General features: G+C 35.0%; 1 protein-coding gene across 1 annotated transcript in view; it reads left to right on the top strand.

The window, feature by feature from the left end:
• Positions 1-23,632, top strand: part of LOC118836494 (SUN domain-containing protein 2-like) — a 427,898-nt gene that overhangs the window by 21,410 nt on the left and 382,856 nt on the right. The window lies entirely within an intron of this gene.

The raw sequence follows: 23,632 nt of genomic DNA, 5'->3' as shown, positions 1-23,632 counted from the left end.
ACGTCTTTGAGAAATGAGGCCTTTATCAGAGAAACTTGCTTTAAAATATTTTTTCCACAATTACTATTGCTAACTGTATTTCCCTCCATCCTATTTCCCCAGCCTCATTTATTCTTTTCTTTCTCTCCTTTCACCCTGTCCCTCCTCAACAGTGTTTTGCTTCTGACCATCCCTCCCCCAATCTGCTCTCCGTTCTATCGCCTTCTCCTTTTCTTATCCTCTCCCCCTCCTACTTACCTGCAAGGTAAGATAGATTTCTATACCCATTTGGATGTGTATGTTATTCCCTCTTAGAGCCAATTCTGATGGGAATAAGAATCATGCACTCCCTTTCACCTTCCATATTTTCCCCTCCACTCTAAAAGCTTTTTCTTGCCTCTTTTATGTGAGATAATTTACCCCATTCTATCTCTCCCTATTTCTTTCTCCCAGTACATTCCTCTCTCACCCCTTAATTTTACTTTTTAGATATCATCCCTTCATCTTACTTCTGTGCCCTCTATGTATACTCTTTCTAATGACCATAATAATGAGAGAGTTCTTATGAGTTACAAGTATCATCTTCCCATGTAGGAATGTAAACAGTTCAATCTTATTAAGTCCCTTATTATTTCCCATTCCTGTTTACCTTTTTATGCTTCTCTTGAATCATGTATTTGAAAGTCAAATTTTCTATTCAGCGCAGGTCTTTTCATTAAGAATGTTAAAAGGTCCTCTATCTCATCAAATATCCATTTTTCCCCTTGAAGGATTATACTCAGTTTTCTGGGTTGTACTCCCAGGTCTTTTGCCCTCCACAATATCCTATTCCAAGCCCTCCATCCTTTTTCTGGACTGTGGCTCCACCATACTTGAATTGTTTCTTTCTGGCTTCTTGTGATATTTTCTCCTTGAACTGGGAACTCTGGATTTTGGCCATAATATTCCTGGCAGTTTTCAATTTGGGATCTCTTTCAGGAGATAATCCATGGGTTCTTTAAATTTCTATTTTACCCTCTGGTTCTAGAATACCCGGGCAGTTTTCCTTGATAATTTCTTAAAAGATGGTGTCTAGGCTCTTTTTTTGACATTGGCTTTCAGGTAGTCCAATAATTTTAAATTATTTCTCCTGGATCTATTTTATAAGTCAGTTTTTTTTAAAGATATTTCACACTGTCTTCTATTTTCTTCATTCTTTTGGTTTTATTATATTGCTTCTTGATTTCTCATAAAGTCATTATCCTCCATTTGCCCCAATCTAATTTTTAAGGAATTATTTTCTTCAGTGAGCTTTTGCACCTCATTTTCCACTGGGTCAATTCTCCCTTTTAATGCAGTCTTCTCATTGGTTTTTGGGCCTCTTTTGCAATTTGGCCTAGTCTGTTTTTCAAAGTGTTATTTTTTTCAGCATTTTTTGTGTCTCCTTAATCAAGCTATTGCCTCTTGTCTCAGGATTTTCTGCATCACTATTATTTCTCTTCTTAATTATTCCTCTACCTCTCTTATTTGATTTTCAAAATCCTTTTTGAGCTCTTCCATGGCCTGAAACCAATTTGTATTTTTCTTGGAGGCACTGAATGTAGGAGCTTTGGCTTTGCTATCTTTTTCTGAGTATGTGTTTTGATCTTTCTTGTCACCATAGTTATTTTCTATAGTCAGAGGTATTTTTTTTTTCATTGCTTGCTCATTTCCTTAGCCTATTACTTGACTTTCAACTGTTTCTTAAAGTATGGTTCTTCTTCCCAGGTGGAGGGCACACTGTCCCAAGCTTCAGGGTTTTTTTGCAGCTGTTAAGGGAAGGTGTCTACTACCATACAGGCCAGGTCTTTGAGGGACTACAAGCAGCCTTTTCTACCCTGGAACTGTCAGGTAGGTCCCTACTCCACTGTGGCCAAAACCTCTGCTCTGCTAGTGCTCCTCCTCACTCTGGGACTGCCATGTAGATCTGCAACCTGAATCTGAGTATGGGAAGAGCAGCAGAGTCCTGGCTCAGTGCTAGCAAAAAAGACCCCTGTAATCTTTGTCTGACCAATTCTTCTACCCTGTTACCATCTGTGGGCTGAAAGCTGCAGAAGCAGCCCCTTCCATTGCCACTGCCACTGTTATTGCCACTGCTGATTCAGTAACTAACAAAGCCTTGTCCTTGTTTACTGTGATGGGGATTTTGCTGGCACAACCTGTGATGGACTACACTCCACTCTCAGCCAGATGTGACAGACCTTTCCCCCCAACCTTCTAAGTTGTCTTTGGCATGTGTGGGCCAAGAGGTCTGGAAACCACCAATGTTGTCAGTGATTCAGTCATCTTGAGGCCTGCCCCAGATTTGGGGGGCCTGGTCTGTGCTGGCATGGACTACACTAGACTGGGTTCCTCTTCCTCTGTGGTGCAACAGGCTTGTCTTGACAACTTTTCAAGTTACCTTGGTTTGGAAATATTTTTCCCTCCATCTTTTCCTGATTTCTGCTGCTCTAGAATTTGTTTAGAGTCATTGTTTAAAGGTATTTTGAGGGGTTTGGGGGAGAGCTCAGGCAACTCCCTTCCTTTACTTGGCCATTTTGGCTCTGCCTCTCCTTGAGGTTTTCTTGGAAAATACATGGGAATAGGTTGTCATTTCCTTTTCCAACTCATTTTACAGAGAAGGAGACTGAGGCAAACAGAGTTATGTTACTTGTCACACAGCTAGCAAGTATCTGAGACATGGTTTGAACTTAGTCCCTCTTGACTCTGGGACTGACACTGCACCACCTAGCTTTCCCTGTCTGCTATATAGCAACCACTTAAATGCTTTTTGATTAGCTGATTTAAACATTAGTGATGTAGGCACTGCTGATAAAGTTGGTGGGTGGGAATTCCATTTGATGTGATGCAACTCTTTCTGAGATTCAAGAAAATAGAATGTCATAAATCTATTGGCTATGTCTACTCAAAGCCATCATAAAACAGAAATATCAAAGAAAATGATACTCTGTTATGTCCTGGTTTCACAGGAAGGCAAGGTAAACCCAAACAGATAGATTTTAAAAATTCAAATACCAATATTTTGCCTATTGAAAAAAATCATTGAAGATAATGCTAAACATGAAAGTTATACAAGTAGAAGTATACTTTAAATAAACTGAAAATGTGAAGATTTTTAGCATGTGATAGTCCTATGCCATAACAAATTTGGAAACATCTCGTTAGTTATAAGCAAGGGCTTTCTACCATATTTTATTGTGTTTTGCTTTGATTCATTTTGTGTTATTGCTATTGTGTATGTGAGTGAATAATAGCCTTAGTTTCAAGTCAAATATTTCATTGCTGAACAGTATAAGAATAATACAAGAAATAACTTCATCCCTAACTCTTTATTAGATGAAATAAGAAGTAAAACTTGCCAAAATCTAAGGAGAAAAGGGGATTGGACCAAGGGCATTGAATATCTTTATTAAATGTAAATAACAGAAATTCTACCTGACTGAATGAAAGAGATCATAAATTATATTGATATCTCAAATGACAATGAAAATAAAGGACTTTTTAAAAAAGTTTGATAACATTGATACAACTAGCAGATTAATGAGAACAAAAGAGTAATACTAGAAAGTTGCCATTTGTTACAAACATCATGATTGAGTAAATTTTTCCACTTGATATATAATATTACAGAATCACAGGGATTGGAGCAGGAATCTAGGCAATCCATATTTAAGGGAAAAAATAAATTGTAGGGAAGGTAATTTCAGAAATACATGCCTGGAACATAGCAAACATGTGATGAATGACATTAATTTTTTCATTCAATCATAAATTAGTGAGAAGTTGCAAGACAGACTCCATCTTCTATATCATCTTTGAAAACAATTAGAATCCCATTACAGACAAATTACCCAAAAGTAATTTTTAAAAAGTAGTTTAAATTTAAAAGTAATTTAATTTAAATTAATTTTAAAAAAGGTCATCCCACCACCAACAACAAAAGAACTAAAAGGATCAGAAACAAAAGTGCCTATATATAAACACCCTCAGTGAGGAGCAAGTGAAACACCAGCAGCAAAGGTAGAATTTTATGAACACCTGACAAAATGAATAAGATGAAAACCTAAAAAAGAAATTAAATTATCAAGAGTATCAGAAAAATAAAGAGATAATATGTTATAACTAAGAAATCTAAAGACAAGATCATGATGAATTTAGTAGCTTAGAAAAGGGAAAAACAAATTTAAACATCTTAGGATTCACATAACACAATCTAAGAACTATAAAATGAAAGGTAAAGCCACCATAGAATGTTCCTAAGGACAAGCATCAAGCACTATCATGGCAGAAGTCACTCTAAGGAGCTATTGGAATTCTGGCTAAAGGGTACCAGAAAAATGCATCAATATTTAGCCAGCAAATTAAGTAGAAAAAATGGAAGCCATATGGAGCAGAATCTGGAAAAAAATATTTCAAAAAATGAAGGTTTTCTTAAGCTACAGTTAAAGGCATTTTTTGAAAAAAGTTTAAGATGATAGGAGAAAAAAACAGTACAAAAAGAATGAATATCTATCTATCAATCTGTCTATCATCCAGCTAGTTAGTTTATAAAGGTTGGAAAAGCAATTTGAGAGTGCTTTAAGGAGAAAGGGGAAGGATGGGTTTCTATATCAATGGTCTCCCAAGCAGTGTGTGCATATCTCAGGGGGATGTAAGATAATATATGTGTGCATGAAAAATATAAGTTCTTTGAGATTCCCTTTATCCTAGCATTGCTAATTTCTTTTTAAAAAAGTGGAGGGAGGAAGGCAAAGCAATTGGGGATAAGTGACTAGCCCAAGGTCACACAGCGAGTAAGTGGGTCAAGTGTCTGAGGCCAGATTTGAACTCAGGTCCTTCTGACTCCACAACTGGTGCTCTACTCACTGCACCACCTAGCTGCCCCAGTATTGCTAATTGCTGGAAGAGATAACTCACTTTTTCCCTAACAGTGGACACAGATGTAAGCTAAGAAAGTAGCATTGGACAGCCAGGAGTAGCAGCAATGACAACGTTGTCAAACAAGGAATAAGGGTAATTAAGGGCAGTGCTATAGATTGAAAAAGCAGTCATGCCTGAGGAGGCTGAAGCCAAGGCTTGGGTGGTCGTGGATTCTGGGGAAGTTAAACACCTGATGGGGCCATCTCATTCACCTTTCTTTCTCCTACCCCATATTCATGGGCAGTCAGTAGGCTGTGTGCAGCAACTCAAACAGACTGTGCTAAGGTTATGAGAGGTGGTGGGAATGGCACCAGCATTAGTGAATTGGACTAGTTTCTGAGCCCTGTGGAGTGGTTATTGGGAGGTGTGAGGCTGAGGCAGTGGGATCATCATCGTGGTGTAAGAAGAAAATAATGGAGAGACCTGTAAAAATGGACAACTGAATACAGGGAAACAGAGTTCCTTAACTGAAATCAACATCAAATTAATGAAAGAGTGGAATGGAAGTATATTTTCTGATAACTGAAGGTAGAAAATAGCAGATTTCAATGCCCTATTTAATTCTGTGGAGAAGCCATAGTTATATTTTGCATATAATTATTTTTTTGCATTTGTTGTGTAGTTATACTTCACATACAAAGCATGGGATAATGCAGCTCTGTTTACCTCACAAATCACAGACCTCCATGCAGACTATCAGTCAATGGTCTGAGACCTTCAAAAACTGATTCTACCATTCTGAATGAGTATTGTTTCTGAGTTAATTCAGGCTATTGACATATCATGGATGAAGCGGGACACATTAAACTGTCAAATGGGCAAGTGGGAATAGAGCCAAGATGGCCGAGTGTCAGGACCACTACAGCCCAGCTCTTCAAACATTCACCTCAAAATAAAATAATACATCATATCACTTTCTGGTGAAGCACAGACAACAGAAGGTTTGGATTAGACATTTTTCCAGCAAAAACAACTTGGGAGGTTGGAAGAAGAGATATGTGCCACTGGGGTGAGGGATGGATTGGAGTGCATAAGGCAGCAACACCAGCTGCCAGACAACATTAAAACACAGGACAAACAAAGCAAAAACCTAAAAATAATTTTGAAACAAGTAAACATAGTAGGCAATAGTAAAGGTAGACAACATACATGTAACTTTGGATTTATTGATCATAACCAAGAGTGGTTTACCTACTGGAGAAGTTTATGAAATGGCTGAAATCCAGTAGTAGAATTAAAAGGTCCTCCATACATTCAGGGCAGCTAGGAGGTGCAGAGGATAAAGTGTCAGGCCTAGAATCAGGAAGACTCATGTTCATGAGTTCAAATCTAGCCTAAATACATTTACTAGCTGTGTGACCATGGGCAAATCTTAGAACTCCATTTCCCTCAGTTTTCTCATCTTTAAAATGAGTTAGAAAAGGAAATGAAAAAGCATGCCATTATTTTTGCCAAGAAAACCCCCGCAACAACAATAGCAATGTATGCGTGTGCGTGCGTGCGTGCGTGCGTGCGTGTGTGTGTTTATGTACAATTTATGTTTTTTTCCTAGAAGTTTTCATAGATCTATCTTTCAAGTAATACCTCTAGCGGTGCCAAACTCAAATAAAAACTAACTGTAGGCCCTATATTGACTAAGAAAATGATAAATTACCTTTATCTATGATGTATTTTTAATTTATTTTGTTAAATATTTCCCAATTGCATTTTAACTGGTTTAGCCATCGTTCAGGAATTTTGCTAGGGCTGAAATTTGCAAATTTAACATCTCTAATTGTAACATTTCTATTTACTTCAAGGTTTCAGACTACTTTTGAGGGCATAGATTTAGGGAAGGGTGCTTCAAGCTTCTGATTCAAGGGTTCCTCATCGCAGCTAGGGAGCAGTAGAAAGAACATCAGACATTGATTCACAAAGACTTGAGTTGCAGTATGAACTCAGATGCTCACTAGCTAGGTGACCCTAGGCAAGTCATTTAATCTCTCTGTACCTCAGTTCTCTCAACTATAAAATGCTTATTTCCTTTCCTCATTGTAAAAAGCAATTCAGGCATTATCATATTTTATATCATGTTGTGGAGAATGGGACATGTTTGCATATTTATATTCATTAGGATAGAGAAGATACCAGTTGTATCGGTTCTGCCATTCTCCATTTAGGAAAGTAATCTGCATGAGATTTTTGGGAATAGACTGTTTCCCTTATAGGCCCACTCAAAACTCTCATCATTGAATGAACAGTTCTCGGTCAGTATGAGGCAAAACAAAAAGAGTGTAAGGAACGGCAGTAGTACTGGAGACCTCAAGCAGAAGTTCCTAAAGTTTTGGCATAGCCATGCATGGAGCTTCTCCTTATGATGCATTTAGTGGGGAAGAGTCTAGAGAGGGATTCTGATTGCTATTCAGGGACTTCACAGAGCTGATGGTTTAGAAACAACATTCTGGTTATAACCTGACATTCTCTGAGTTAGCAGAGGAGAATGGCGAGCAAGAATGATTCTAAACATATACTTCTAACTTTTGCCCACAAGATAACTTCCAAAATATGAGGTCAGTTTCTCTATTACCTTATTATTCATCTTGTCTATGGAGATAAATCTCTCTTGGATTGATTCTTTCTACTTACCAGTCTCCTGCATGAGGGAGAAGCCACCTTGACCTCTTTACAGAGCCCCAGCAAAGAGTAGAAATGAGGGTGGCTTCCAAGACTACGTGCTTTATCTTGAGGCAGAAAAGAATTCTCTGGACAGGGTGCCTCTGAGGAGAGAAGCTGAGGCAATTTTTCAGTTTAATAGGATTTCCCCATATGATTATGTATGGACAACATTTTTCCTTATTGTCTACATCTTCTTGTACTTCTCTTATGTGTGGATCTTCTTCACTGTGCCTGTGTCTGAGGAAGGAAAATTTGAGATGTACCAATAATAATGATAGAATGATAACAATATTAATAGTAACAACTTTTCTTGTTCTTATGATTTTTGATAATATGAATCCAGCTGGCAGATGAATTAGACTAGAATAATTTTTAAAAGCTAATACTTGCTATAGCTATCAGGAATGAAAATATTTTCTCAGAATATTTGACAGAAGGTGCAAAAAATAAATCGAGACCCAGATAAAACACCATATAAAGTAGCTCTTGATGGGGTAAGAATGATAAGAGGAAATTTGGAGCTATCACAGACTGCTCCTAGGGAAAGTCATCAAATACTACCATAGCAGAAGTAACTTACAGAGAGCAATTAGGGATTTGTGTAACAGAATTACAATATCATATTACAATCTATCTGACATGATTAAGAGAAAAGTTAAATGTAATATTATCCACTTAAAAACAACAGCAGCAACAACAACAAATATGTAGAAAGTAATAAAAAAGAGAGCCACATAACAAATTCTAGCTTTTTCCATCAGCAATTGAAGCTATTTGGATATAAGGAGTTTAAGTAATGCAATGGACAAATAAGCAATTCACCTTCAACCAAAAACTTCTCCACAGATTTCCGAGTACATAAATCAAGGGGAAGACAGTCATTAAAGAAAGAAATGGAAAATTTCTAGTTGTCTATGTGGTATCAAGCCATCAAAACCAATAAGGATGAAATTTGAATGAAATAAGAATGTAGAAAACTTACACACTTTTAACATGAAGAGTGACAGAACACTAATATCAATGAAGATGACTGAAATTTTAACCTCTCTGAAAAACTAGAAAGAAAAAAGCTTCTCCAGATAAAATTCATGATTATTGACTCAAATGCTTTACAATGCAACATAAATTACTAGTGAAGCAGTTTACCAGCTGCCTTTAAAATATGAGTTATAATGATTCCACTTTTCTTAACAAAAGGGAACTTATAACTAATAGCAGAGAACTCTCCAAATAAGGACCAGCTATACTGATTATGTATTTTATAAAGAAGTAGTCACTATTTGTTCTGTATGCCAACAAGATAAAAGAAAATGGGAAGGGACATATTTGGACAAAAAAAATATTTATAACAACTCTTTCTGGTGGCAAAGGATTGGAAACTGAAGGGATGCCCATCAACTGGAGAATAGATGATCAGGTGTAATGATTGTAATAGATTACTGCTATACTGTAAGAAATGATGAGAAGGATGTTTTCAGAAAAAAAATGAGAAGACTTATATGAACTGATGCAAAGTGAGCAGAACGAGGAGAACATTGTGCACAGTGACATCAACAATGTCATGACAATCAACTGTGAAAGACTGAGCTACTCTGATCAAGACAATGATCCAAGACAATTCAAAATGACCCACGTCAGGCATTAATGAGCTCTGATGTTCATCATGTTCATCATAATGATGAACTTTGAGTGCAGATTGAAGCATATTTTTAGACATTTTTTGTCTTTTTATGCAGGTTTTCTTATGGAAATAAACATTAGCAAATGGAAATGTGCTTTTCATTACTTTCACTACTTCACATGTATATGTAAGGGCAAGCAAAGTGGGACTTTTGTTGTCTTTTGTTTTGGAGTGCTTCTCAGCACTGGGGCATTCAAGTGCCTTTGAATGACTCTTGCCTTTGTTTTTAGGAATGGTCACACCCTTTTGCTAGTTAGGTCATGAGAGGTGTGAAGCCCTTGAGAATTGTGAAACACTTGAGAGGTGTGAAGCACTCTAACCCTAAACAGGGTATATATGCTCTGAGGTTAATGTTCTGTTTTGGACTTACTCATTGGAAGAGTGTTGGTGTGGAGACTCTGCATAGCCATTAAGGAGCCCCCCAGCTTTGAAAACCCAGATGTTAGTGCTTGTCCCTCTGGTAACTATGTATGTATAGTTTTGGTCAGATAGCTAGAAGTCTTTCTGTTGATTTGTGTTATTTGTTCTGTTTATATTTTCTCTGTCTGTAATTTCTGTTCATATTTCCTCTGAAGTTCAAGGTGCTGACTTTTCCCCCTGAACTTAGAGAATGATATATGTATGTTTGATTAAAGTGAGATTGTAAGCCCCTTTAAGTTGCTTTCCTTAGAAAAGCAGATCAAAGAACCTGTACTGGCAGCCTTCTTGTGAGCTCTTGTTGTTGGTCTTTCACCCCCACAACAACTGCTAGTAACATTATCGTTAGTGTAGAATCAATATTATATTGCTTACCTTCTCAAGTTATAGGGAGAGAGAAAATTTGGAAATCAAAATTTTAAAAAGTGAATATTAAAATTTTTATATGGCATTGGGAATATTTAATGAAACAAATAAAATATATTCAAAATAACAAGCAGTTACAGATCATATCAACAAAAAAATCTATGAATTCAAGAGAAACATGTAAATATAGATGTGCTTATATTGTGTATGTGGATACACATGTGTACTCATGTTGTGAATGTATAAGCTATATGTATGCATATGAATATTCATGAAATACATGTGCATGTTTATTTATATATTGCTATGTATATACAGGAACATGTACACATATATGTGCCAATATACATGTTTTAGTTGAGATAATGTATGCTATACAATATATTAATCCTATACCATATTTGTCTTATACAATAATATATCTATATAACATTTATATAATTTTCATGTTATAACATAAAAATAAGGACAAAGTATAGTCAGGACAGTAGCATTTTTGATGTGACCATGAAAAATCCTTTTCTTCTCAGACCTAATACCAATACAGCAATGTCAAGAAAATTTCATTTAAAATGTGGCTTTTTCCTTCAGGGTGACAATTTAAGCCCACATTCATTTTTGCTAGTGTTAAATTTATTAGTATTTCTTGTAAATATAGCTAAGTATGTCTTCTAAAATAAAAGAATAGAATCAAGCTATCTTATTAATGACTCGAAGTTTATGAATAATATCAAGCTATATGTTTCCATTAAAAACAAATTGAGCTCCCCACTCATCTCCTGGAATCTTTCTCTAGTGATATTAAAATATCATCTACACTATACAGGATTAAAATTTTCCATGTTCAGTAAGGAAAGATATAAATTGAAAACTTTGTGGCTGAATATGTAAATCACAATAAGCTAATAGCTGAAAGTGACACCTACAAATACGCTGGTAGACAGAGTGAGAAAGAGATATGGCTGAGTATGATAAAAGACTTGCTGATATTTTGAAATCAGAGCAGAAAGGGAAGGATGTGTGCAATCTTGGGAGAGCACAGAGGCATACATCTCTCTGATATCCCTTATCAAGATGTGTATCTAAAGTTGACAATAGCTTAACTCAGTGGTTTATATGTGTTTGTATTGCTGCCTGCTGCCTGCTGCCTGCTGCCTGGATAGTCTTAGCATATAATCCTTCCTCTCCCTACAAAGAAAAGAGCTCTATGTCCTCAAAGAGATTGGATTAAAAATATTTTCCCTATCCATGCCAAGGAACATTGATACAAATGTGGAAGATTACTCATCCCATCAATTAATTGTAAAGTCCCCACTATGCAGTACAGAGGGAGAAGAGAAGAGGGCCCTGGACAGTATACTATAGGTGTTTAATGTCAAATATAAGAGTCACATTAAAGCTTTTTTTAATATAATCAAGCTGATTCAGAATCCTTTCTTTCATTTCAACAATTCCGCAGTCACAGCCATGGGGACACCCATCTGCCCATTAACCTTGCAGCACTCTCAGATCATTTGCCCCAACCGTCATTCAATCCTTTTGCTGAAACCTCTGATTATTATACTGTTCTTCCATTACTTTGTTTTATCTTGTCAATTCCCTTATGCTTATCCTCTTTTACTCTTCAGGTTTTGTTTCTTGGTCTTCTTTAATCATCTTTTTTAATTATTACTTTTTTATTTTTGGTTTACAATGCTCACTTCCTCCTTATTTTGATTTTCAGATTTTCTTTCCCCACCTCCCCACTCCTTCCTCCCCAAGATGGCATGGAATCTGATTTATCTTCTACATATAACTTCACACTGAATTTATTTACGCAATAGTCAAGTTGTAAAGAATTATGACCAGTGGAATGAATCATGAGAAAAACCAAAAACAAAAAAATCAAAAAACAAAAACAAAAGAGAAAAAAGAACAAAAGAAAAAACTGGAGAGCATACAGTTTGCTTCAATCTACATTCAGTCTCCATAGTTCTTTCTCTGGATATAGATAGCTCTCTCCCTCATGAGTCCTTTGGAGTTGTTTTTGAACCTTGTGTTGCTGAGAAGAGCGAGGTCTATCAAGGGTAGTCATCACAGAATCCATATATGTGTGGTTGTGTATTATGTTCTCCTAGTTCTGCTCCACTCCCTAAGCATTATATCATGTAGGTTTTCCAGGTTATTATGAAGTCTGTATCTTCCCCACTTCTTATAGCACAATAGTATTCCATTACATTCATATACCACAACTTGTTCAGCCATTCCCCAATTGATGGGCATCCCCTTGATTTCCAATTCTTTGCTACTACAAAAAGAGCTGCTATAAATATTTTTGTACCTATGAGTCCTTTTCCCTCTTGTGTGATCTCTTTGGAATACAACCCTATAAGTGGTATGGCTGTGTCAAAGGGTATGAACATTTTATAGCCCTTTGGGCATAGTTCCAAATTGCTCTCCGGAATGGCTGGATAAGTTCACAACTCTACCAGCAATGTAACAGTGTTCCAATTTTCCCACATCCCCTCCAGCATTTATCATTTTCCTGTTTTGTCATGTTAGGCAATCTGACAGGAGAGATGTGGTACCTAAGAGTTGTTTTGATTTGCATTTCTCTAATGGATAGTGATTTAGAGCATTTTTTCATATGCCTATAGATATCTTTAATTTCTTCCCCTGATAACTGCCTGTTCATAGCCTTTGACCATTTATCAATTGGGGAATGACTTGTACTCCTATAAATTTGGCTCAGTTCCCTGTATATTTTAGAGATGAGGCCATTATCAGAGAAATAAGTTGTAAAGATTTTCTATTTCCCTTCTAATCTTTGTTGCATTGGCTTTTTTAATACAAAACCTTTTCAATTTAACATAATCAAAATTATCCATTTTGCACTTTGTAATGCTCTCTGTCTCTTCTCATGTCATGAATTCTTTGCTTTCCCATAAATATGACAGGTAAACTATTCCTTGCTCTCCCAAATTGCTTATAGTATCAGCCTTTATTCCTAAATCATGAACCCATTGTCTTTAATCATCTTTAATAGTTCTTAATTATCATTCATCCTGCTTCCCTGAAGTAGAATTCAGACCAATATCTGGGCCTGACCATTATCCTTCAAATTATCCTCAATTGTATAAACCAACATTTCACATCATATACTGAGATGAGATCAAAATAGGTGCATCATGTAAACAAAAAATGTGATATCATGAGCAAATTAGGGGAGGATGGGATATTTTAACTGTCAGATTTATAGATAAGGGAAAAAGTTATTACCAAACAGGAGACAGAGGATATTATAGGATGTAAAATGGATAATTTCTATGACATCAAGTCATTTTCTCATTTTTTTTGCTTTTTTTTTTAACATGGCTAATATGAAACTATGTTTCCATGTCTTCACATGTATAATTGATATCATTTTTTCTGCATTCAAAAAGGGTGGCGTAGAGTGGGAGAGAATTTATAATTCATAATTTAAAAAGAATAGAAGGTTAAAAATAAATAAATAATAAATGGTGGGGTAGAGAAAAGAGTTCTTTGTCAGAGAAACTTGTTGCAAACACCCCCCCAGCCTGTTTCCTGTTTCCTTCTCATTTTGGCTATATTGCTCAGTTTATATGAAAAAGTTTAAATTTTATATAATCAAAATTAACCATTTTTTCTTTCCATACTGATATATACACACAGGCATACACACATAACACGTAAACGTTACATTACTGCGGTAATTGATTACCATGTTTTGTGTACCTACTTCTTCCAATGATCCACTGCTCTATTTCTTAGCCAACACCAGATGATTTTTATGATAACCCTTTTGTAATATAGTTTGAAATCTTGTACTGCCTAGCTGCCTTGCCTTGTTTTACATTTTTAAAATTGACTCCATTCATATTCTTGACCTTTTGTTCTTCCAAATTTTTTTTATTATTTTTGCAGCTCTATAAAATAACTCTATGCTAATTTTATTGACATGGTACTAGATAGAATTGTCATTTTTATTATATTGGCTTGGTCTATCCATAAGAAATTAATATTTTCCTAATTGTTAAGATCTATTTTTCGTTATGCGAATGTAATTTTTGTAACTTTTTTAATATAATTCCTGGGTTTTTCTTGAAGGGCAGACTCTCAAGTATTTTATATTCTATGTAGTTATTTTAAGTAGAGTTTCTCTTTCCATCTCTTCCTATTGAATTTTGTTCATAATAGATGGAAATGCCGACAATTTATGTGGGGGTTTATTTTATATCCTGCAACTTTGTTAAAAGTCGTCAATTGTTTCAACTAGTTTTTTAGTTGATTCTCTAAGGCTTCTCTCAGTAGTTGTTATGTTTCAGTCATGTCTGACTCTTGGTGAGTCTGGTTTTTTTTTGTTTTTTGACAAAGATACTGCAGTGGTTTCCCATTTCCTTCTCCAAATCATTTTACAGGTGAGGAATCTGAAACGAATAGAGTTGTGACTTTTCCAGGATCACATAGCTAGTAAGAGCCTGAGGCTAAATTTAAACTTAGGTTTTGACTCCAGGGCCAACACTCTATCCACTGTGCCACCTAGCTGCCCTTCTACTAAGTACAAAATCCTATAATCTAAGCATACTGGGCATATAATCTGCAGCTTTTTTTCCTTATTACCTATTTCTATTCCTTCATTTTTGACCTTGTCTTATCATTGAATAATAGTGGTAATAATGAATATGTACACACCCATTATACTTGATCTTTTGGGGATGGTTTCTAGTTTATCCTCATCATGGATAATGCCTGTTCCTGTTTTCAAATAGATGAAAATTATGATTTTAATAAAAGCTTAATTTATTCCTAACATTCCTAGTGTTTTAATAGGATTGGATTTGGTTTTGAATTTTGTCAAAAGCTTTTTCAACATCTATTGATATAATATTATAGTTTTATGGCTGTTATTAATATTGCCAATTTCACTTGTAGTTTATCTAAAATCACACCAGGCTTGCATTCCTGCTATATATTGCTCTAATGTTCTCAATATTTTTTCAAAATTTATTAGGGAAATTAGTCTATAGTTTTTTCTGTTTTCCCTCTCCCTAACTTAGGTATCAAAATCATATTGAATCATAAGAAACATTTGGTAGTTCTACTTAGTTTACAGAGTTTGGATGTGTATATATGTAACACATACATGATAAATTAGAGATAATGAAAGGATGGCCACTGGCATTAAGTAGGCGTGTTACTCTGAGAATCTCTTACTGAGGTAGAAGTGTTGAAAATATTTTATTACTTTCTGTACTTTCCACCCTTCACAACAATCCTATTGCTATCCTTCATCATAGTGTCTAAGTTACCATGGTTTCTTGATGCCTATGTCAGTAGAGTATACGCTTTAGCAGATTATCCCTTATAGAAAGAATTGTAGGATATCATGGCTAGTAACCTATGTGTGATGTAGGAGAATCACTCTATTTAAATGCAAGGATGCTTATTACCACAGAAGTCAGCATCTAGGTCTTGAATGTTTTGGCCATGTTAACCCTAAAACCTTTAGTTCTGTGAATATTTCTTCCTATTTTCAAATGAATGTAAGAGAATGATGGGGAAAATATGGAGGGAGGGGTCAGAAGGATCTATTAACCATAGAGTTTCTAGAACATCTTCAAATATTAATTCATTATTTGATACTCAATGTAAAATATTTGTCCTATGACCAAAGAAAAGATTGCCGCTGGACAAATTAAAGGGAACAAATAATATAATTGTCAGTTGAGCACTTGGGCATCTTTCCTTGCATTGTCTATGATAAGTAAACAGAATATTATGATAACAACTACACTTTATGTGATGATATTTGTTACAGATGATAAAGAAGTAGAAGAATTCTGTGAAGAACTAGAAAAAGAACTCCAAATTAGATTAACCCATACTTAGAGAGTTGAAAACTGTGATGTGGCCCGGAGGTTAAAAAAAATATGATTCTGGTTTAAGAAATGAAAACGTCTGAAGGCTTGTGGATTATCACAAAAACTCATGTCTGTTTCTCATGAATACTTCTTTATACCAAATATTCTCGGCACCTAGAACTCCCACTATATGCCACCCTTGTCACAGAATCACAGAATTTCAGAATAGGAAGAGGAAATAAAGGTCGCCTCAACTATCCATCCTTGAAAAAAAAAATTCCACTATAACATACTCAAGAAGGAATCCCAAATTTGCTTGATTTCCATTGAAGAGGAACCCACTGCCTCTTGAACAGCACACTCAAATTTTATAAAGATATGGGAAGTTTTTATATTAAATTTATCTTTGCCTTTCTGTATTTTCCCTCCAATCATAATGCTTCTAATTTTGACTCTTGGGGTTAAGCAGAGCAAATTAAATCCTTCATCCAATATTAAAAGAACTAGAGACCTCTCCTTTTTGTCTTCTCTGGACTTGGCAACAATAAGATGTTTTCTTGTAATCTCCCTAATCTTTGGGAATTAGCCATTTTTGTTTTGTGAAACACTGTGTACGTACATCTCAACCCACCTCCTTGGAGTTGCTCATTCCCAACCTAGTGAGACCATTCACAAAGTTAAATGAGGAATGTAAGGAAATTGAGGACTTAATCAATCAAACTCAATTACAGGTAGGAGTATGGTGGAGCCAATTCTAACGTGCTTGAAAGCCAATTGTGAAATTTTTAGTATGAATATTTGCACCTCACATAACCATCCTACAAATCGTGGTTTGATCTATTGTGTTGCTGATTGTCTACACTTAAGAAAGTGTTAATAATATAGGTGAAATTTAAAAGTATGTGGCTATATATATGTATAAGTATATATATATATATATATATATATATATATATATACACATTTTTTTTCGAAAGACTAGCTGTTAAACATTTACCCATATACCCCTCTATTTCTTTATAAATATTGTTTGAGCTCAGGAAAAGCACAGCAGAAGGCTCATGGAATAAAGTCACCAGACTGGACACTTGGTAATTGTAAACTAATAATCATAATAACTGGCATTTATAAAGTAGGTTTTTAAAGTGCTTTGCATCCATTATCTCACATAAGCCTCATGACATGCCTGCTTACAAGTGAGTTAGACTGAAAAAAGGATTAGTATCTGAGGAAGGTGAAGCTGATTTAAAGTTGATGCTCAGGTTAAGGAATTTAGATGATCATTTTGAGATTTAAGGGAAATATGGTGGAGTAGGCACCACTCTCAAAGGAAACATCCAGAGATAGTATAGAAATTACATTATAGATAAGCTTATAGGACCTCATTAATCCCAAAGTTTCATGAAATGTTGGCTGATTTTTTTTTATTTGATTCTGGTTCTAAATCACTCTGGGTTCCCACTCATTTGAAGCTCGCATACCACTGCTTCTATGACATTATTGTGCTCTGCTCTGTATATTAAAAAGAAAACCAACCCCAGACAGAGTTGCATTGCCCTTGCACCACTCATCCCTCCAGAGAGAATCACATCCCAGTGATCATTCCTTCATTCAAGTCAATCTCAACATAAAAACCTGAGGTTCATGATTCCCAGGAATAAAGAGATGTTCTTTTTTCACTAGTAATAACTGAGTTTCTTTCTTCTACTTGATCCCAGGAAGGGATGGGCATGGGCCCTGACAGTATGTACTACATATTTGTAAATGTATATCACTTATATTTTTGAAATTATCATTTTATTACATATGGTCTTATGTTACTTTTATTGTTTCATGTTTAATGAGAAGATGTATTTCATCTTCAGGAAGATGTTGAGATCTAGGGGGAAAGGGTTTAGGTCTCATCTTCCTTTCTGATTTCCTAAAATACCATCAGTGTTTTAAACATGCATGTTGGAATCATTAAAGAACATCCCATGGAGGGAAATAAGTGCAAACACTTAACAAATGGGTTATATTACTATGGATGAATATTATTTTATTACCCACTGAGAATAGATAATGTTCTTTTATAGTGATCTTTTTCCTCTTTGGTACTAGCTCCCTTCTATGATCTAGCCTGGTGGATATATGTGAGTACTTTTATTGTTCTCATCTCTTTTCAGGTTAAAGCATTCTTAATTAGATTTGGAAGATTCTAGAAAAATACATCTTAAATAGCCCTAATTAGGTGAAAATCTTCCTCCCTCCCTCCCCCCCGTCTCTGTCTCTCCACTGAAGAGCACCTCAGTCATATATTTTATGTGAAGGTAAAAGAAAAAAAAGAATTTTCAGACAAATTCTTAATTAGCTATTCAATTCCTAAGTAGGAAATGCTCCAAAGGAGAGGTTTTCTGTCAATGGAGATCTTAGGCAGAAGTTGGATATCAATTTGCATGGAATAATGTAGTATCCATCTGTATTTAGATATATATTAAGCTGAGTAATTGCTGAAATTAATTCCACAGCTAAGGTTGTGAGTTTGTGATTTCATAAAGTCAGAATACCTTTCTCTTTTTGATATCTGGTTGGCCTACCGATGCCTCAGTAGCCTGTATTAGGACACCAACATCATTTGCCTTTTCTATTTCAGACCATTCCTGGTATGCTTAGCATCTCTGAATAGAAATCAGTATTCTTTGGAGGGCACAATTTTTTTTTCCTGAGGTTTGAGGTCCAATTTCCTATCTATTGAATAGTTCCAAAAGCAACTTTGTAAATACCCTAATCTCTCTCAACTTCTGAGACACTGTGTTCTCTTTGCTCTCCTCCTCCCAGTCTATATCCTACTTCTCTGCCTCCTTTGCTGGCATCTTATCTCCTTGCTAACAACTTAGGATGTTTGTTCCTTAAAATGTTCTTTTCTTGGTTGTCTCCTCTTGTCTCACTGTAATCTCTTCCTATACATATTTTATTTCTCATTTATACAACTTAGCACTTTAACAAAAGATCACAGTTATTCCTATGCTAATAGTTTTTTTTAAGTAGGAATGGGTGTTATATTTTGTCAAATTCTTTTCCTGTATCTTTTGACATAATCACACTTTTAATTGATATTGTAAATTATGCGCATAGTTTTTCTTCTATTGAACCAGTCCTACATTCTTGGTGTAAATCCAGACTGGTCATAATGAATGATCTTTGTAGATTTTGTTGTAATCTCCTTGTTAGTATTTAAGTTAAAACATTTTTGCATCAATGTTTGTTAGGGAAATTGTTCTATACCTTTCTTTCTCAGTTTTTGCTTTCCGTGGTTCGGGAATCAAAACCTTATTTGCATTAAAAATATGGTAGAACTCCTTCTTTACCTATTTTTCAAACATTTTATATAGTATTAGAATTTATTGTTCTTTAAATGTTTGATAGGATTTGCTTATAAATCCATCTATTCCTGTTTGTTTTCCCTGTAGGGAATTGATTAATGGTTTGTTCACTTTCTTTTTCTAAGGTATGATATTTCAATACTTTATTTTTTCTTTTGTTAATCTTGGCAATTTATATTCTTTTTAGATAGTCATCCTTTTCATTTGGATTGCTAGTTTTACTGATATATTGTTGTGCAAAATAGCTAGTAATAATTGCTTTAATTTTATCATCATTGGTTATGCATTTACTCTGCATTTTTGATACCGGTAATTTGCTTTTCACTTTATTTTTTGAATCAAATTAACAAACAGCTTATTTTTTTTGTTTTTATCATAAAAATAGCTCCTAATTTAACTTATGTGCTTAATGACTTTTTTTGCTTTTAATTTTATTAGCCATTCCTTTGATTTTGACAAAGTTGGTGCTCAATTGAGGATATTTAGTTTGTTATTCTAGCTTTTTTATTTTCATGCCCAATTAATTAATCTGCTTTGTCTTTCTTTCACTGATTTAGAGACACCAAATTTCCCCTAAGTACTGCTTTGACTGCATCTCACTAATTTTGGTATGTTTTCTCATTCTTGTCAATATCTTTAATGAAAATATTGATTGTGTCTATGATTTGTTCTTTGAACCACTCCTTCTTTAGAATTAAATTACTTAGTGTATAATTTTTATTCTATGCTTCTAAAGCTCTTATTGAATTACATTTTTATTGCATTATGATCTTTAAAAGGTGCAATTAGTATCTTTTCTTTTCTGCATTTGTTGGTGAGGTTTTTACTCCTTAATGCCTGGCTATTTTTTGTGAATGTGCCATCCATGTGTAGATGAGTTATAAATATATTTGTTGTTCAATTATTTCAGTCATGTCTGACTCTTTATGACCTCATTTGAGGTTTTCTTGGCAAATATACTAATCGGCTTTCTGTTTCCTTCTCCAGCTCATTTTACAGATGAAGAAGCTGAGGCAAAAAGGGTTAAATGATTTGCCCAGTGTCATACAACTAGTAAGTATTTGAGGCCAGAGTTGAACCCAAAAAAATTACTCTTCCTGATGCTTACCTTGGCCCTCTATTTACTGTGCCAATAGCTGCCCAGGTATAGGTATACTCATTTCTATATCTATTCAATATTTACCAGAACTTTATCATGTCTAAGTATTCTAAAATTCTATTCATCTCCACTTCTTTCTTGTTCATTTTATAGTTAGATCTATCTATATATGAGAGGTTATAAATTGAGGTTCCCTAGCAATGTAGTCTTAGTATATATTTCCTCCTGTAACTTATTTAACTTTTTCTTCAAGAATTTGCATGCTATGCCACTTAGTGCACATATATTTGCTAGCAATATTAATTCACTATCAATGGTACTTTTAATCAAAATATATTTTCCCTGATTATCTCATTTAATTACATCATTTTGCTTTTGTATTGTCTGAGATCATGATTGGTACCTTTGACTTTTTAATTTCAGCTGAAGCATAATACAGGGTGTCCCTAAAGTCTGGACACATAGGCAAACTCCATAATTTGAAATATTTGGAATATTAACAGACCTTAGCCCCCTTGACTTCTTTTTCTGGGGTATGCTAAAGTAGAAGGTGTACTCAATGAAAATCACAGATGCAACACGCTTGATTGAACGAATAAAAAGTGAATGTGCTAAAATTGACAGCAATGTAGAGTTATTATTGAGTTCATGTGAATCTTGCAAAGTGTATCACACTTTGCATCACAAATAATGGAAATCATATTGAATATGTTATTTGTTAATATTCCAATTAAATAAAATGCTATGAAATTTTCATTCATTTCATTTCGTGAGAATATGCATTTTTGCCTATGTGTCCAGACATTAGGAACACCTTGTAGATCCTACTTCAGTCTCCGATTTTAAGTTCACGTACACCTTTCTGGTTCAAATATATCTCTTGTAAGCAATATATTGTTAGATTCTGGATTCTGCTATACTCTCCTGTTTTATGATTGAGTCCATCCCATTCACATTCACAATTATGACATTTAACTATGTATCCCTTTCCCCCATTCTATTCTCATACTTATTCCTTTTCTGTTTTTACTCTGTCCCCTCCTCATAGGTGTGTTTTGCTTCTGATCACTGTCTCTCTTTACCTTCCTCTTTCCTCCCTCTCTTTTCTCTCATTCCCTTCCCCTTCTACTTGTCTGTTGGGGTAAGATGAATTTTTATGGTATTATATGTGTGTGTGTGTGCATGTGTACATATGCAAGTATTTGTGTATGTATATGTATATGTACATATACATACATTATGTTCACACACACATATATGTATATATCCTCAAACCAGTTTAGATGAGAACAAGATTCAAATGTTGCCCTCTCTCCTACTCATTTTTCCTTCCATTGTATAAACTTTTCTTTCCACACTTCTTTTATGTGAAATCATCTTCCTTCTTCCTGTCTCATCCTCCTTCTCCCTGTCCTTAATAGTTTCTTACCTTTCAAATCTTCTTTTGAGATCATCTAAATATAATAGATTTATATCTATGCTCCATTAGTAGACTCCCTCTAACTGCCCTAATGATAGCTATTAGAAGTTAAATGTGTCATCATCCCATAAAGATAATTAAACAGTTCAACATTGTTTAGTTCTTTATGATTTCTCACTCATGCAAACGTCTTCATGCTTCTATTGAATGACAAATTTTGTTTCTGAATGTTAAATTTTTTATTTTGTTCTGGTTCTTTCATCAGGGATACTTGAAAGTTCTCAATTTTATTAAATATCCATTTTTTTTCTCCTGTATGATTATATTCAGTTTTGCTGGATGTTTTATTCTTTGTTTTAACCCTAGCTCCTTTGCCTTTTGGAATATCATATTCAAAACATTCCACTCCTTCAAAGTGGCAGCTTCTAAGTCTTCTATGATCCTGACTGTAATTCCAAGTTACTTTAATTATTTCTTTCTGACTCACCTCAATATTTTCTCCTTGTCCTGGAAGCTCTAGGTTTTGGTTATAACATTCATGAGAGTTTTCATCTGGGTATTTCTTTCAACAGGTGACCAGTGGATTATTTAAATTTCTTCTTTTCCCTCTGGTTCTAAGCTATTTAGGCAGTTTATCTTTATAACTTCCTGACATGTATTATCAAGTTTCTTTTCTGTCTATGTCTTTCAAGTACACCAATAATTCTTAGATTACCTCTCATAGAACTATTTTCTAGGTCAGTTTGTTTTTTCCACTAAGACATTTCATGCTTTCTTTTAATTTTTCATTCTCTGACTTTGTTTTATTGTTTCTTGATGTCTCATGGAGATGTTCACTTCTATTTGTCCATTTCTAAATCTCAAAGAGCTGTTTTCTTCAATGAGATTTGGCCAATTCTTATAAGGTGTTATTTTCTTAAATATTTCTGTACCTCTTTCCTCAGGCTATTAGTACCCTTTTCATAATTTTCTTGCATAGTTCTCCTCTCTTTTCCCATTTTTCATATATCACTCTTGTTTGACTTTTAAAATATTTTTTACCTCTTTGTCTCTTTCTTTAGCTCTTATAGGAATTTTGGATGGGCTTGCATCTGATCTGCTTTTTTGGAGGCATTCCTTGTATGTGTTTTCTTCTGAGCTTTAGTCTTGAACTTTCCTGTCATCATAATACCTTTACAAGGTCAGTTCTTTTTCTTTTGTTCTCTCATTTTCCCAGCCTTCTTCCAGAATTTGGATTTTATGTTAGAAATGGGTTCTGCTCCTCTTTACAAGTGGGGAGAAGACTGGCTTGATGTCTCTTTTCGGTCCTGCTGCTTTCACAGTTCAATTTGGTGACCTATAAGTTTTCTGTGTTTCCAATATAGTGTGATCCTAAAAGAGGATTGTTCCTTTCCCTCCTGATCTGAGCTTCAGATCTTACACAGTTTGGGACCCTGCTTCCTTGAGACCCATCCACTCCTCTATTCCCTGGAACTGTGAGCAAGAACTGCATAGTTAGTGTCGAAGCTTCCAAATGGCACCTGATACTACATGAACTGGTAGTATAGGGATCCTCTTTGATCTATTTCTGCTCTGACATTAACTGTCCTTCCCATCCCTGAGCATTGAGCTATTCCCCACCACTGTTGCCACTGGCACAGTGTGGTGCTGCAAACATCATTGGTGCCATTTCTGCCACATTGTACAATCCTGGCCAGCCCCAATCTCAGTGTCTGTAGACCTCTTTTTCTACTTTCATAAGTTGCCCTAGGCTGAAAAAAATGACTCATGAATTTTAATTGGCTTTCCTGCTCAGAATTTGGTTTGGCATATTTCTGTTATATATATTTTGGGGGATGTTTGGAAGTCTTGACC

The sequence above is a fragment of the Trichosurus vulpecula genome, chromosome 2, assembly GCF_011100635.1.
Source record: "Trichosurus vulpecula isolate mTriVul1 chromosome 2, mTriVul1.pri, whole genome shotgun sequence".
NCBI classification, from domain to species: domain Eukaryota; kingdom Metazoa; phylum Chordata; class Mammalia; order Diprotodontia; family Phalangeridae; genus Trichosurus; species Trichosurus vulpecula.
Note: the sequence above shows the minus strand (reverse complement) of the source record. Positions and strands in the feature narration are given on the sequence as shown.